At 41.4% G+C, this 12,766-nt stretch overlaps 1 protein-coding gene across 1 annotated transcript in view; it reads right to left on the bottom strand.

Moving 5' to 3' along the window:
- TMEM200A (transmembrane protein 200A) overlaps positions 1–12,766 on the bottom strand; it is an 84,846-nt gene that overhangs the window by 45,023 nt on the left and 27,057 nt on the right. The gene's annotated exons all lie outside the window — the stretch shown is intronic.

Below are 12,766 nucleotides of genomic sequence, written 5' to 3'. Positions count from 1 at the left end.
TGTGTCCGACTCTGTGCGACCCCATAGACAGCAGCCAACCAGGCTTCCCCTCCCTTGGATTCTCCAGGCAAGAACACTGGAGTGGGTTGCCATTTCCTTCTCCAATGCGTGAAAGTGAAAAGAGAAAGTGAAGCCGCTCAGTCGTGTCCGACTCTAGCGACCCCATGAACTGCAGCCTACCAGGCTCCTCCATCCATGGGATTTTCTAGGCAAAAGTACTGGAGTGGGTTGCCATTGCCTTCTCCATAGGGAACGGTAGAAGGATGAAAACATGAAAACAAGCATGCAGTGGCTTGAAGCAGATGTGACTGCTGATTTTGCAAGTCAAAACCAGTCAAACATTGACAATTTCATGTCCGTTCAATATTATTGTTCAATATGTGGAAAGGCTGTGGTACAGTGAGGTGGTAAGCATTGCAGGTTTGTCATCTGGACCAGGAAACAGGAGATGAGGACACCTGAGGAGGACAGTGTGAGCCAGCACATGGAGAGCACAAGAGACTCCCAAGAGGGCCTCGAGGCAGTGCTGAAAGCAAGCTCCAGGCTGCAAACCTCAACTGAGTAAGGGCAGTGATTTGGAAAGTTGCGGCATTGTCTCCAGCAGCCCTGAGCAATCCAGTTGTCAGAGGTGAGTGACTGTTCACATGAATGTGAGTGCACATCCTTTCTCCCCCTTAGAATGACTCTCCTACCATGAGACAAAATCAGCTAATGGAAAGTAAATGGTATGAAGAAATCAAAACAAATTCTGCCGTAGTGGATTTAAGTGAGTAGAGCAATTCTTCAAAGTTTCTTTTATAAGAATGATTCACTGAAAAACCATAAAATGACCCATGCTTTTGCAGTTCAAATATAAGCTATCAAAGATTATACATTTTTCTTTCAAAATTCAGTAATATTAAATATACATTTGCTTCTCCCAATAACATTAATCATATAAGTGATAACCAGTGTAAATTAGCAGGAAAAAAAAGTCTTCAAATTAAAAAAAGAGAGAGAGCAGTATGTCTGGACACCATTTATCAAAATAATAACAATAATAAAGAAGATTCCACTACTCAACTTAATCTAGAATTTTCTCGGTATGAAAGTGATACCTTCCTTGATCATACATTCTGTCTGAACAAGGAGAAAGGAAATCTGTGATCTACTGTCAACAGAATTCAAATAAGTAATTAGTGATCACTACTCTTGAGGTCCCTTGGACTGCAAGGAGATCCAACCAGTCCATTCTGAAGGAGATCAGCCCTGGGTCCTGGGTGTTCTTTGGAAGGAATGATGCTAAAGCTGAAACTCCAGTACTTTGGCCACCTCATGCGAAGAGTTGACTCATTGGAAAAGACTCTGATGCTGGGAGGGATTGGGGGCAGGAGGAGAAGGGGACGACAGAGGATGAGATGGCTGGATGGCATCACTGACTCGATGGACGTGAGTCTGAGTGAACTCCAGGAGGTGGTGATGAACAGGGAGGCCTGGCATGCTGGGATTCATGGGGTCGCAAAGAGTCGGACACGACTGAGCGACTGAACTGAACTGAACTGAATGCAGTCACATGTCAGATACCTCTCAGCATGGAGGGGATCATCAGTGTGAGGAATTCGACAGATGTTCCATCCATGTATTTTTTGCAAATTTTTTACCTGGTGCAGCTGCACCTAGTGATAGAAAAAGAGATGCAAGGCAAGGCTGCCAGTGACAGAGATAATATGAAATTAAGCTGTGGCAGATTTGGAAGATGAAGGGTGCACTGATGGGTATTTATTTCTTTATACTTTCCTAAATTATATGATTTTTTTAAAGGGAAAAGATTGCTGGGAGAAATATCAATAACATCAGGTATGAAGATGACACCACCCTTATAGCAGAAAGTGAAGAAGAACTAAATAGCCTCTTGATGAAAGTGAAACAGGAGAGTGAAAAAGTTGGCTTAAAACTCAACATTCAAAAAACTAAGATCATGGCATCCCATCCCATCACTTCATGGCAAATAGATGGGGAAACAATGGAAACAGTGAGATACTTTATTTTGGGGGACTTCAAAATCACTGCAGATGGTGACTGCAGCCATGAAATTAAAAGACACTTGCTCCTTGGAAGAAAAGCTATGACCAACCTAGTCAGCATATTAAAATGCAGAGACATTACTTTACCAACAAAGGTCCATCTAGTGAAAGCTATGGTTTTTCCATATTCATGTATGGATGTGAGAGTTGGACTATAAAGAAAGCTGAGTGCTGAAGAACTGATGCTTTTGAACTGTGGTGTTAGAGAAGACTCTTGAGAGTCCCTTGGTTAGCAAGGAGATCCATCCTGTCAATACTAATATTCATTGGAAGGACTGATGATGAAGCTGAAACTCCAATAGTTTGGCCACCTGATGAGAAGAATTGACTCATTGGAAAAGACCCTGATGGTGGGAAAGATTGAAGGCGGGAGGAGAAGGGGACGACAGAGGATGAGATGGCTGGATGGCATCACCGACGTGATGAATATGAGTTTGAGTAGGCTTCAGGAGTTGGTTAAGGACACGGAAGCCTGGCATGCTGAAGTCCATGGGGTCACAAAGAGTCAGACACGACTGAGTGACAGAACTGAACTGAACTTTCCTAAATTATATGATTTTTTAAAGAGAAAAGTTGAGTATTATATTCACAAAACCATCACCAACAAAACAGCCCTCTCATTTCCTCTTGGGAAATTTGAACTTTTATCATATCTTTTAGAATAACTTTTATCATATCAATTTAGAATATTATTAATTTAAAAGAACTGGTAAAATCCAAAATGTCTGAGGATTTTCTCAAAATTATAATACAATTCTAAGCAAACAAAAATATATAAATAATGCAGCTAAGACATGGAAACAACTTAAATGTCCATCAAGAGATGAATGTTTAAACAAGATGTGGTGCATACATACAATAGAAAACTACTCAGCCATAAAATACAAAAAAATAATGACATCTGCAGCAACCTTTATGGACCTAGAGGCTTATCATACTAAATAAAGTAAGTCAGAAAGAAAAAAACAAATACCCTATGATATCACATATATGTAGTATCTAAACTTAGACACAAATGAGCTTATTTATAAAATAGAAACAAACTCATAGACCTAGAAAACAGATTTGTGGTTTCCAAAGGGGGACAGGAGAATGATGGAGTGGGAGTATGGGATTAGCAGATGAAAATAATTATATATAGAATGAATAAACAACAAGGTCCTACTATTTAGCACAAGGAAGTTAAATTTGATATCCTATTATGAATCATAATGGAAAATATGAAAAAGAATATATATATATGTATATGCAAAACTGAATCCCTTTGTTGTACAACTGAAACTAACACAAGATTGTAAATCAACTGTACTTCAAAAATAAATTTTTAAAACACATAAATAAAAAGTTGATACAAAAATTTTCCTTAAAAATTTTAATCTTCTATACTATGACCTGCCAGTATCTGCAGAGCACTCACTGTGTGTAAGAAACTGTCAGTCCCATGACCATAAATGTCAGAAATACTAATAAATATAAAGTCTAAGAGTAGAGAACTAAGAAACTGTCAGTCCCATGACCATAAATGTCAGAAATACTAATAAATATAAAGTCTAAGAGTAGAGAACATTTTTTAAAGCTTTAGTTGTTTTATTAAGCTCCCCCCAAAATGTAAACTGTACTGATTTTGCACACAAGTTCATAACGTATGTCTGATACTTTCATTTGAAAATGACTCCAACACCAAATGTCCTTTATCACCGTTTTCTTATTTAAATGTTAAAGTGTTAAGTTTTAGCCACTAATGACACCATCACAAGTTTTATATCCCTGCCCTTTTAATAACTGCTGTCAAAAAAAAAAAAAAGACCACTTTGTTACGGGCTCTGGATTTTAACCACCATTATGTGCAGTATTTCCTTGAAATTCAATCACAGGACTTTCCTAGGTGTCCAGTGATTAATACTCCAGGCTTCCAATGCAGGGGATTCAAATTTCCTTTAAATTTAATCACAGGACTTCCCTGTGCGTCCAGTGGTTAATACTCCAGGTTTCCAATGCAGGGGGTTCAAATTTGAGCTCTGGTCAGGAAACTAAGACCCCACATGTTGTGTAGCACAGCCAAAACAAAATAAATAAAATAATGGGCTGTAAGGTAAAGGGCACTAAAATTCGAGTTAGAAGATCAGTGCTTAAAAGAAAAAAAAATTCAATCAGACTCTGATCCAGCTAGTAACCTTCTGGTATAACACAATCCAGTCAAGAAATGTGTGGTGAGTCTCTTCTAACATCATTACCAGAAAAACCTTCCCCATCTGACCAGTGAATTTAAAAGCAATTGTTCTGAACAGATACCGTGTTCATTAACTTTTTATTTAAAAAAAAAAAAGCACTTCCTAACATCAAGTTTCATAAGAGATTTGTAAAAATTACTTAATTAAGCATATAGGAGTCTCAGCCAGAACCTGAAATATTTTCTGAGCCACTTTCACTCAAATTAATTGTTTATTATAATCACTCCCTCTGAAGAAACAATTTGTGAGCTCTGTTCTTCCTGAGTATGCCTTCACAAATGCACTATTAATGTTTCAGATAGTATAATAGAACAGACTGTCCAGGGCAGGCAACAGGAGCTGCTTTTCCACAGCCTCCAAAATTACAGATTGATTTTGACATGTTTCAGCTGGCTGGCATTTCCACAAAGGGTTCCAACCACTTGGGAGAGGAGAAAACTACTGACATGACCCTTTTTCCAGGCAACTCAAGCTAGTTGCAAGAATTATAGCCAATCCATCGAGAATGGCTATACAGCTAGTCAGAATTGTTTTGGTGGGGAAAGGGGCAAGGTTTTCTCTTTTTTTCCCCATCCTACACAGAAGGAACTATGAAGATAAATTTGCTGTACCTAATACAATGTACTAAGTGACCAGTACTTTCAAAGCATTGAAATATAGGGAAAATAATGCAAGACAAGGACAGAAGACTGGTATTCTGGCATAGCTTCTAGCACTGGCCAGCTGGGTGGCCTAGGGTGAGTCACTTAAGTGTTTGGGGGCTTTAACTTCCTTAGCAGGGAAATGGAGGCAATGACGAACATGAATCTTCAAATCCTGACCCACTTACAAGTTTAGGATTCTGTGATTCACTCTTCACTAAAAGGTCATGAGACTTTTGCAAGAAGACAAGTAAATCACACACGATACCCTATATTTGGACTGCCCTGGTGGTTCAGATGGCAAAGAATCTGCCTTCAATATGGGAGACCTGGGTTCGATTCTTGGGTGGGGAAGATCTCCTGGAGAAGGGAATGGCTACCCACTTACTCCAGTATTTTTGTCTGGAGAATTCCAAGGACAGAGGAGCCTGGTGGGCTACAGTCCATGGGATCCCAAAGAGACCCAACTGAATGACTTTTAACACCCTCTATTTACCCAGTACTATAACTTCTATTCCAAAGAGAACTTCCAACATCCCATACTTACTGCAAGCTCCAGGATGTAAACTCAGCCTTCACTCCAAAGGTCTGTGCGTACCATTTGACATCTTAACAAATGCATAAAAAATGCCAAAAAAATAAATTAGCAAGGGCGCTGTCAGCCAGACATGAAGCGAAAAGGATAATCTGTGCCAAAAAATGTCCTCCCTCGTGTAAAGAAACTGGTAATTGGAAGTAAGAGGAATCCCCCACCTCCAGGAACAGACTGTGCAGAGGCGGGGCGCCCCTGCCAATATCCAAACCTTTGCCAGAAGCAGAGGCAGCGTGGGGAGAGAAGAAAGCTCTTCCACCCCCTTACTCCAACTATTTACAGGGAAGCATTCCAACTTCTGGCAGGAAGCTGCTGGCAGAAGTAAGTATTCCCTTCTGTAGGAGCGGAAGGGATTTCAGTGTGACAGTTGTGGAACAGCAAAATCAGATCAAGTCTTGATAAAGGGTCTTTCTTGCACATCAGTTCAGCACTTCCCTTGAAACAGTCCCAGGCTTTACAGACTCTAGACTGGGTAGAGGGCAAGGGTGGTGGCGCCTTTCCCACAAAGCAGTCAAGAGCCAAATCTTCTGGGGTTGGTAAAAGGTTTCTGAAAAATGGACAAATATTGACTTCAAACGCTAACAACTGGCTTGAAAATACAGTTTATTGAATCCTGAAACACAACCAGGGGTGTGATTCACTGCTATTTCACCTCAACGATGAAGCGGTGTACACATAACAGGAGTGGAAACTGTTTACATTACCCTAATTGAAGGGCAGCATGTGATACTCAATCTGTCAAACAAAAAAAAAGGAAGAGAAATCCTCCCCAAGAAGATGAGCTGACAATTCAAAAGATAAAACATGATTAGAGATTTTCCCAATATAATTTATAAAGGCACATATTTGAACAACAAAGAAATGCATTCCTTGACCCAACCAGAACAACATGGTTCCTTCAAGGAAATCATGGATTAAAATGGTTTATCGTTGCTGTTCAGTCGCTCAGTCATGTCCGACACTTTTGTGACCCCATGGATGGTAGCTCTCCAGTTTCCTCTGTCCATGGGATTTCCCAGGCAAGAATACTGGAGTGAGTTGCCATTTCTCCAAGGATCTTCCCGATTAGTGACACTAAATGATGTTTTGGCCATCTCCTTAGTGTTGAGAAAGTATCCTATGCTCCCCCACTTTACATGTCAGGTCTGAAAAATAATCTTCCTGAAAAAAGGATGTACTTTTACGCACGCACACAGAGGATGTGCTGAACATTCATACTTTTGATGCTGTTGTAATTATTAAAATCAAATCAGAAGAGTCCCCTTCCTCCCTGCAACCGGGCCCCTGTCAGATCAGGGATATTTCAGCTGCACCGAAGACTGCATGGGCTTCCTTCCTTCTTCCCTCTGGAGCCTGAGATAGAACTCTAGCTCATCCCCGGCTATCTGATGATTTGAGGGGGCCGGCAGGGTTGCGGGGGAGTGGGACTGCCCATGGAGGCGCACAAAGGAGGCACTGTTCCCTTGCTCTGCCTAAATTCCCAGCTTCCTGGGCAAACACTGCTTGGTCCTGTTCTCAGCCAGCATTTCAAGTAGAGAGGCTGAAGGTTCCCGAAGAACCAGGGCTGCTTCTGAGCAAAAGATGGAGTGGGCTCAGAAGCCTGGGACAGGTGCTCTTGCAGTCCAGGGGTTGTTCTCAAGGTTCTACCATGCTGCCCTCCGGACTTGGAGACCACATGTATCCCGCAGAGTGGCCATTTCCGAGCACGTGCTGTGCTCTGACCCAACTCCCCTGGCTAGTCCAAGGATTTGAGAGCCTCGGGCTGCGTTGTAGGCAGAGACTATTAGGAGGTAACATAAGTTGCGAGTAATCTTTTAGCAGAACAGTTTGAGTTAAAATAAAGGGATTGAAAGAAGGAAAAAAAAAAAAAAAAAAAAAAAAGGACATGCTTTTAGCAGCAAACTAGTCCAAAAAACACTTAGGTAGAAAATGACGAAACACTGGCATCTTTTGTGGCTCAGGCCATGTGATCCCAAGGCTGAACATGATATTTGATCAGGCTCTTTATATGAAGCTGTTACTGGCACCAGAGGCTTGGATATGATGTAAAACATCTGCCCACTGCACATGTGCCTTTGATGTTTGAGCTGGTCATTTCTGGCCCCCAGGCAATGACGTGACCCCATTTGTTGAAAAATTACTTCATCTCTGTTGCCATAACACTAGGTGTGTACCTTTTTAAATAGTACCCTATTGTAAGAAATGATTCACTTTTTCCTCTGGGGTTTCTCCCTTATGAGATCAAACTCTTTGAAAGCAGGGACAGTAAAAGAAGGTAGCACGCCTTAACCCCCAGGCCCCTAGGTATTCCTCCCTCTATTATCTATTACAGATGACCTTTTTCTGTCAAGGCTTCTAACTCGATCTCAGCTTTAAGATTCTGTATCTACTGGCCTCTGTATTCTATCCATTAGAGATACCTACATGTTTTCTTCACTCTTAATTTTGCTGCTTAGTTCTGTCAATTTATTCTGATTCAGTTTTATTCCTGCAGTTCTATAAGGCTGCACTGGCTGATTCAGTCTTATGGAATCATAGCTTTACTAAACTATAAATGGTTTTTAAATCCTACTGTGTGCCAAGAGATGAGCTACTCACTATAGAAACCAAAATGAATGAGAAATCAAAATGAGTACAATGTCAAAAATTCACAATTTAGGGAATTATGGGGCTTTGACTGAAAGATGAATAGATGTTAACTTAACAAAGAAAAGAGGGAAAACAAGGAGGCAGGAACAGCTGCCAGAAAGGTATGAAAATATGAGTGAATCTGGCATGTTGGAGTTTGAGTGCTAAAGCATGTTGGGATACCACCCATCGTGAGCCTAAAAGATAAGCAGGTCACCGAGAGCCATCTACATCATGCTAGAGAGGCTGACCTTCATTATAAAGGCCGTGAAAGACACTAGGAAGCAAGACAATGAACAGACAAGCTGGAGATGAAACTGGAAGCAAAACGGCTGGTTTTAAGGACAGCTGTAATAATCTAAGCAAGAAAGGATCAAAACCTTCATGGAAGCCATTGCACTTGAAATGGATAAGAATGGACCATATTGAATAAAATGACAGGTGGGATTAACAAAAGGGATTCATAGGGATTTGCCGGGTGGCAACAGGGAAATGGTGAGGGGAGGAGTAAGAGATGAGAATCATTCTGATTTCTCATTCATTTTGGTTTCTATAGTGAGTAGCTCATCTCTTGGCACATAATATGATTTAATAACCACTTACAGTTGAGTAATGTAAACATAAGTAAACGTGGAAGGCATGTTTTTAGACAATAACAACACTTCGCATTTATTAAGCAGTTCAGGCAATATTTTCTAAGTGGCTTACATGCATTACCTAATTTAATCTTCTCAAGAACCCTGGAAGACAAGTATCCGTTTATCAGATGAGGACAATGGTGCAACAAAAGGAGAAATCATCTGCACAAGGTCACTGAGTTATCAAGGAACAAAGGAAGACTCTGACTCCAGAGCCCTGCTCCAGAAAACGGACAAAGAAGTAAGATCATGAGTTCAACTGTACCCACATGGGGGTTTTGTTTCAGGAGTTTGTGAAATATGTAAGAGAAGATACCTTAGTAGGGCTAGGATACATGATTCTGGAATTCATTGGGAGGTTCTAAGCTAAGAATTTAGGAATCTTCAGGGTATAGGTGGTCTTTGGAACCGGGGGTGGAAGGTGTTATGAAGTTTTTAAAAAGAGGTGGAGAGAAAGAGAGAAGGAGGAACCTTTGATCTCTGCCTGGACCTTGAAGCCTAAAGTCTCAAGTAGCCAATGCCACTTAGAGTGAACACACTGAATAATTCTGTCAGCAATCAGGGCATGGGAAAAGGAAGCTTGAGGGAAAGGTGGTGGCAAGAGTCCTTGCCCTTTGGGTCCAGAAGAAAACAAAAAATCCATATAACGAACCAATACAATTACTATAATGACTGAGTAGTTCTTTAAGTGCTTTCCTTTTCTTTCCATATTCAGTGTACTTCTGCCTGGTGTGGGACATGGGTTCAGAGAAAGACAAAGTGCTGTCCTCTAGGGGTTGGCAGTCTGGTGGGGAGCGGGCACAGGCAAGCTATTAATAATGATTACACCCTGGTGGCTCAGCTGATAAAGAATTCACCTGCAATGTGGGAGATCTGGCTTCGATCCCTGGGTTGGGAAGATCCCCTGGCGAAGGAAATGGCTACCCACTCCAGTATTTTGGCCTGGAGAATTCCATGGACTGTATAGTCCATGGGGTCACAAAGAGTTAGACACGACTGAGCAACTTTCACTCTCACACATTTGAGGCTGTTGTATGACTGTTGTATACAGTGATTTTTCAACTGTGGGCAATTTTGTCCTCAGAGGACAAAGGCAACATCCGGAGATATTTTTTATTGTTCAACTTGGTCTGCTCTTAAGGCTGAAGTTACTGGCAAGAGGTGACTCAGTGGTAAAGAATCCATCTGCCAAGAAGGAGATGTAGAAGACGGGAGTTCAATCCTTGGGTTGGGAAGATCCCTGGAGGAAGGAAATGGTAACCCACTCCAGTATTTTTGAATGGAAAATCCCATGGACAAGAGGAGCCTTGGGGGCTACAGTCCAAGTGGTTGCAAAGAGTCAGACATGACTGAGCACAGCACAGAAAGAGAAGTAGAGACTACAGACGTAACTAAACATCGTACAATGCACAGGACAATCTGCCACAACAAAGGATTATCTGATTCAAGCTTTCAATAGTGAGAGGTCTGAGAAATCCTGTTGTAATGAGGGGGAGCAGACAAAGCCCAGGGCAGACGGACAAAAACTCAAGGCTGCCTTGGAGGATCAAGCAACCTCAACATTGGAGCAGATTCCAAGAGAAGAAATTTGCCAGGAAATGAGTGGATATCTGATCTTAGTGCACCCATGTCCCTTGATGAGCAGTATTCATTTTTCTTTTTTTTACAGTCCCAATCCATTACCAGCATTTATTAAGCACTTACTATATGCATGGACAGAGGAGGCTGGTGAGCTACAGTCCACGGGGTTGCAAAGAGTTGGAAACGACTGAGAGACTAACACATATTGCAATGCAATCCCCCCATGATATGGAGGAGAAATATTCATAAGAAAGATGGGTTCGCACCCTTAAGGGTATAAAGAATACTAACTCTTAGCAAGCTTTTTCACATCCTTCATCATTTAAATCTCAGAGTAATTCCTGTGAAGCAGGTAGTACTTGGTGCACTTTGTAAATTCAGAAATGGCTCACCGAGATTAAATGACATACTTCAGACCACACAGAAAGTGGTGGTACTACTCCAAACACTGACACATCCTTATCCTCCTGCACCTTCTGCTCTCTGCATGACAGCACCCTGCAGGATGTGGGTCACACTCACCTGACATGACAAAAGACACCTATTATTTCACCAAAATGGGACACAGAAAGTTTGCTCTATAGCTACAGTGAAGAACTTCAGAGTGCTTCTTGGTTAAAACTAGATGACTGCGGGGGTAGGGGGAAGGATAAATTAGGAGTTTGGAATTAACAAATACATACTGCTATACATAAAATGGACTTTCCTGGTAGCTCAGCTGCTAAAGAATCTGCCTGCAATGCAGGAAACACCAGTTTGATTCCTGGGTCAAGAAGATCTGCTGGAGAAGAGAAGGGCTTCCCACTCTAGTATTCTTGGGCTTCTCTGGTGGCTCAGTTGGTAAAGAATCCACCTGCAATGTGGGAGACCTGAATTCAATCCCTGGGTTGGGAAGATCCCCTGGAGAAGAGAAAGGCTACCCACTCCAGTATTCTGGCCTGGAGAATTCCGTGGACTGTATAGTCCTTGGGGTCTCAAAGAGTCAGACACGACTGAGTGACTTTCACTTTCACACATAAAATAGATAAACAACAAGGACCTGCTGTATGGCACAGGGAATTATACTCAACACCTTGTAATAAGCTATAATGAAAAAGAATCTGAAAAAATATATATATGTGTGTGTGAGTGTGTGTGTTACTGAATCACTTTACTGTACACCTGAAACTATAATAACATTGTAAATCAACTATGAAAGAAAGTGAAAGTGAAAGCCACTCAGTCCTGTCTGATTCTTTTTGACCCCATGGAATTTCTCCAGGCCAGAATACTGGTGTGGGTAGCCTTCCCCTTCTCCAGAGGATCTTCCCAACCCAGGGATCAAATCCAGGTCTCCTGCATTGCAGGCAGATTCTTTACAAGCTGAGGCACCAGGAAAGCCCTTAAATCAACTATATGTTAATGAAAATAAAATAAAATCTTAAAAAAGAACACACTAGATAACTGAGAGGTATAAGATATCGTTTCTCCAAACAACTGAGATAAAATAAATAAAATTATATGATTTATAATTATGTCTATCAGGCCTGAAATCTTATAATCAAAGAAAATTAAATTATAGTCAAAAATAGTTTGAAGGCTGTTGGGCATTTAATGTTTTACACTTTTTTGGAAACTGATAAAGCATTCATAGCATTACTTGATGAACAACAAAGAACAAGTTCCTTCACTTTAATAGAATATTCTTAGGTAGAGAATTGTTACTTCACATGGTCCAGTGAGAATCAAGGGAGAAGGTATGAACAAAGTACCTAGCAAGGTCCACAGAGTACATACTAACAAATGTTAGACATTTTCCTTCACAGAAAGATGAAGTTCAAGTTCTAAAGTGATTACCTCATACAGCCCTTTATATTTGGAAAGGCCACCTTTCACAGGGGTCATTACAGTGAAGCTGGCTTGGTGAGATGCAGTTCCTGCTCAAGTGTGCATCCTAAGTTGCTTCAGTCGTGTCCAACTCTTTGTGATCCTACGAGCTGTATAGCCCACCAGACTCCTCTGTCCATGGGGTTCTCCAGGCAAGAATTCTGGAGTGGGTCGCCATACCCTCTTCCAAGGGGATCTTCCTACCTCAGGAATCGAATGCGCATTTCTTGTCTCCTGCACTGGTAGGCAGGTTCTTTACCACTAGCACCACCTGGGAAGCCCAGTTCCTGCTCCTAGCTTTCCTTAATCCTGTTCTGCGAGCTTATACCTCCCTCTTCCCTTAACGGTACAGACACTGACATATCTACTTCCCTCATCTTTATTCCCATCACAGGCCTTCACTGCCCTTTTCAAAATCTACACTTAGCATTCTGAACAGCACACTTCAGTAGAACATGCCCTGGGCTAGGAACCAGAAGACCCTTTCCCCACTTCTCAGTCTGCTTCCTGCTTTCACTAATATTCT

The sequence above is a fragment of the Bubalus kerabau genome, chromosome 9, assembly GCF_029407905.1.
Source record: "Bubalus kerabau isolate K-KA32 ecotype Philippines breed swamp buffalo chromosome 9, PCC_UOA_SB_1v2, whole genome shotgun sequence".
NCBI lineage: Eukaryota > Metazoa > Chordata > Mammalia > Artiodactyla > Bovidae > Bubalus > Bubalus kerabau.
The sequence above is the reverse complement of the archived record's forward strand: the minus strand, read 5'-3'. Positions and strand labels throughout refer to the sequence as shown.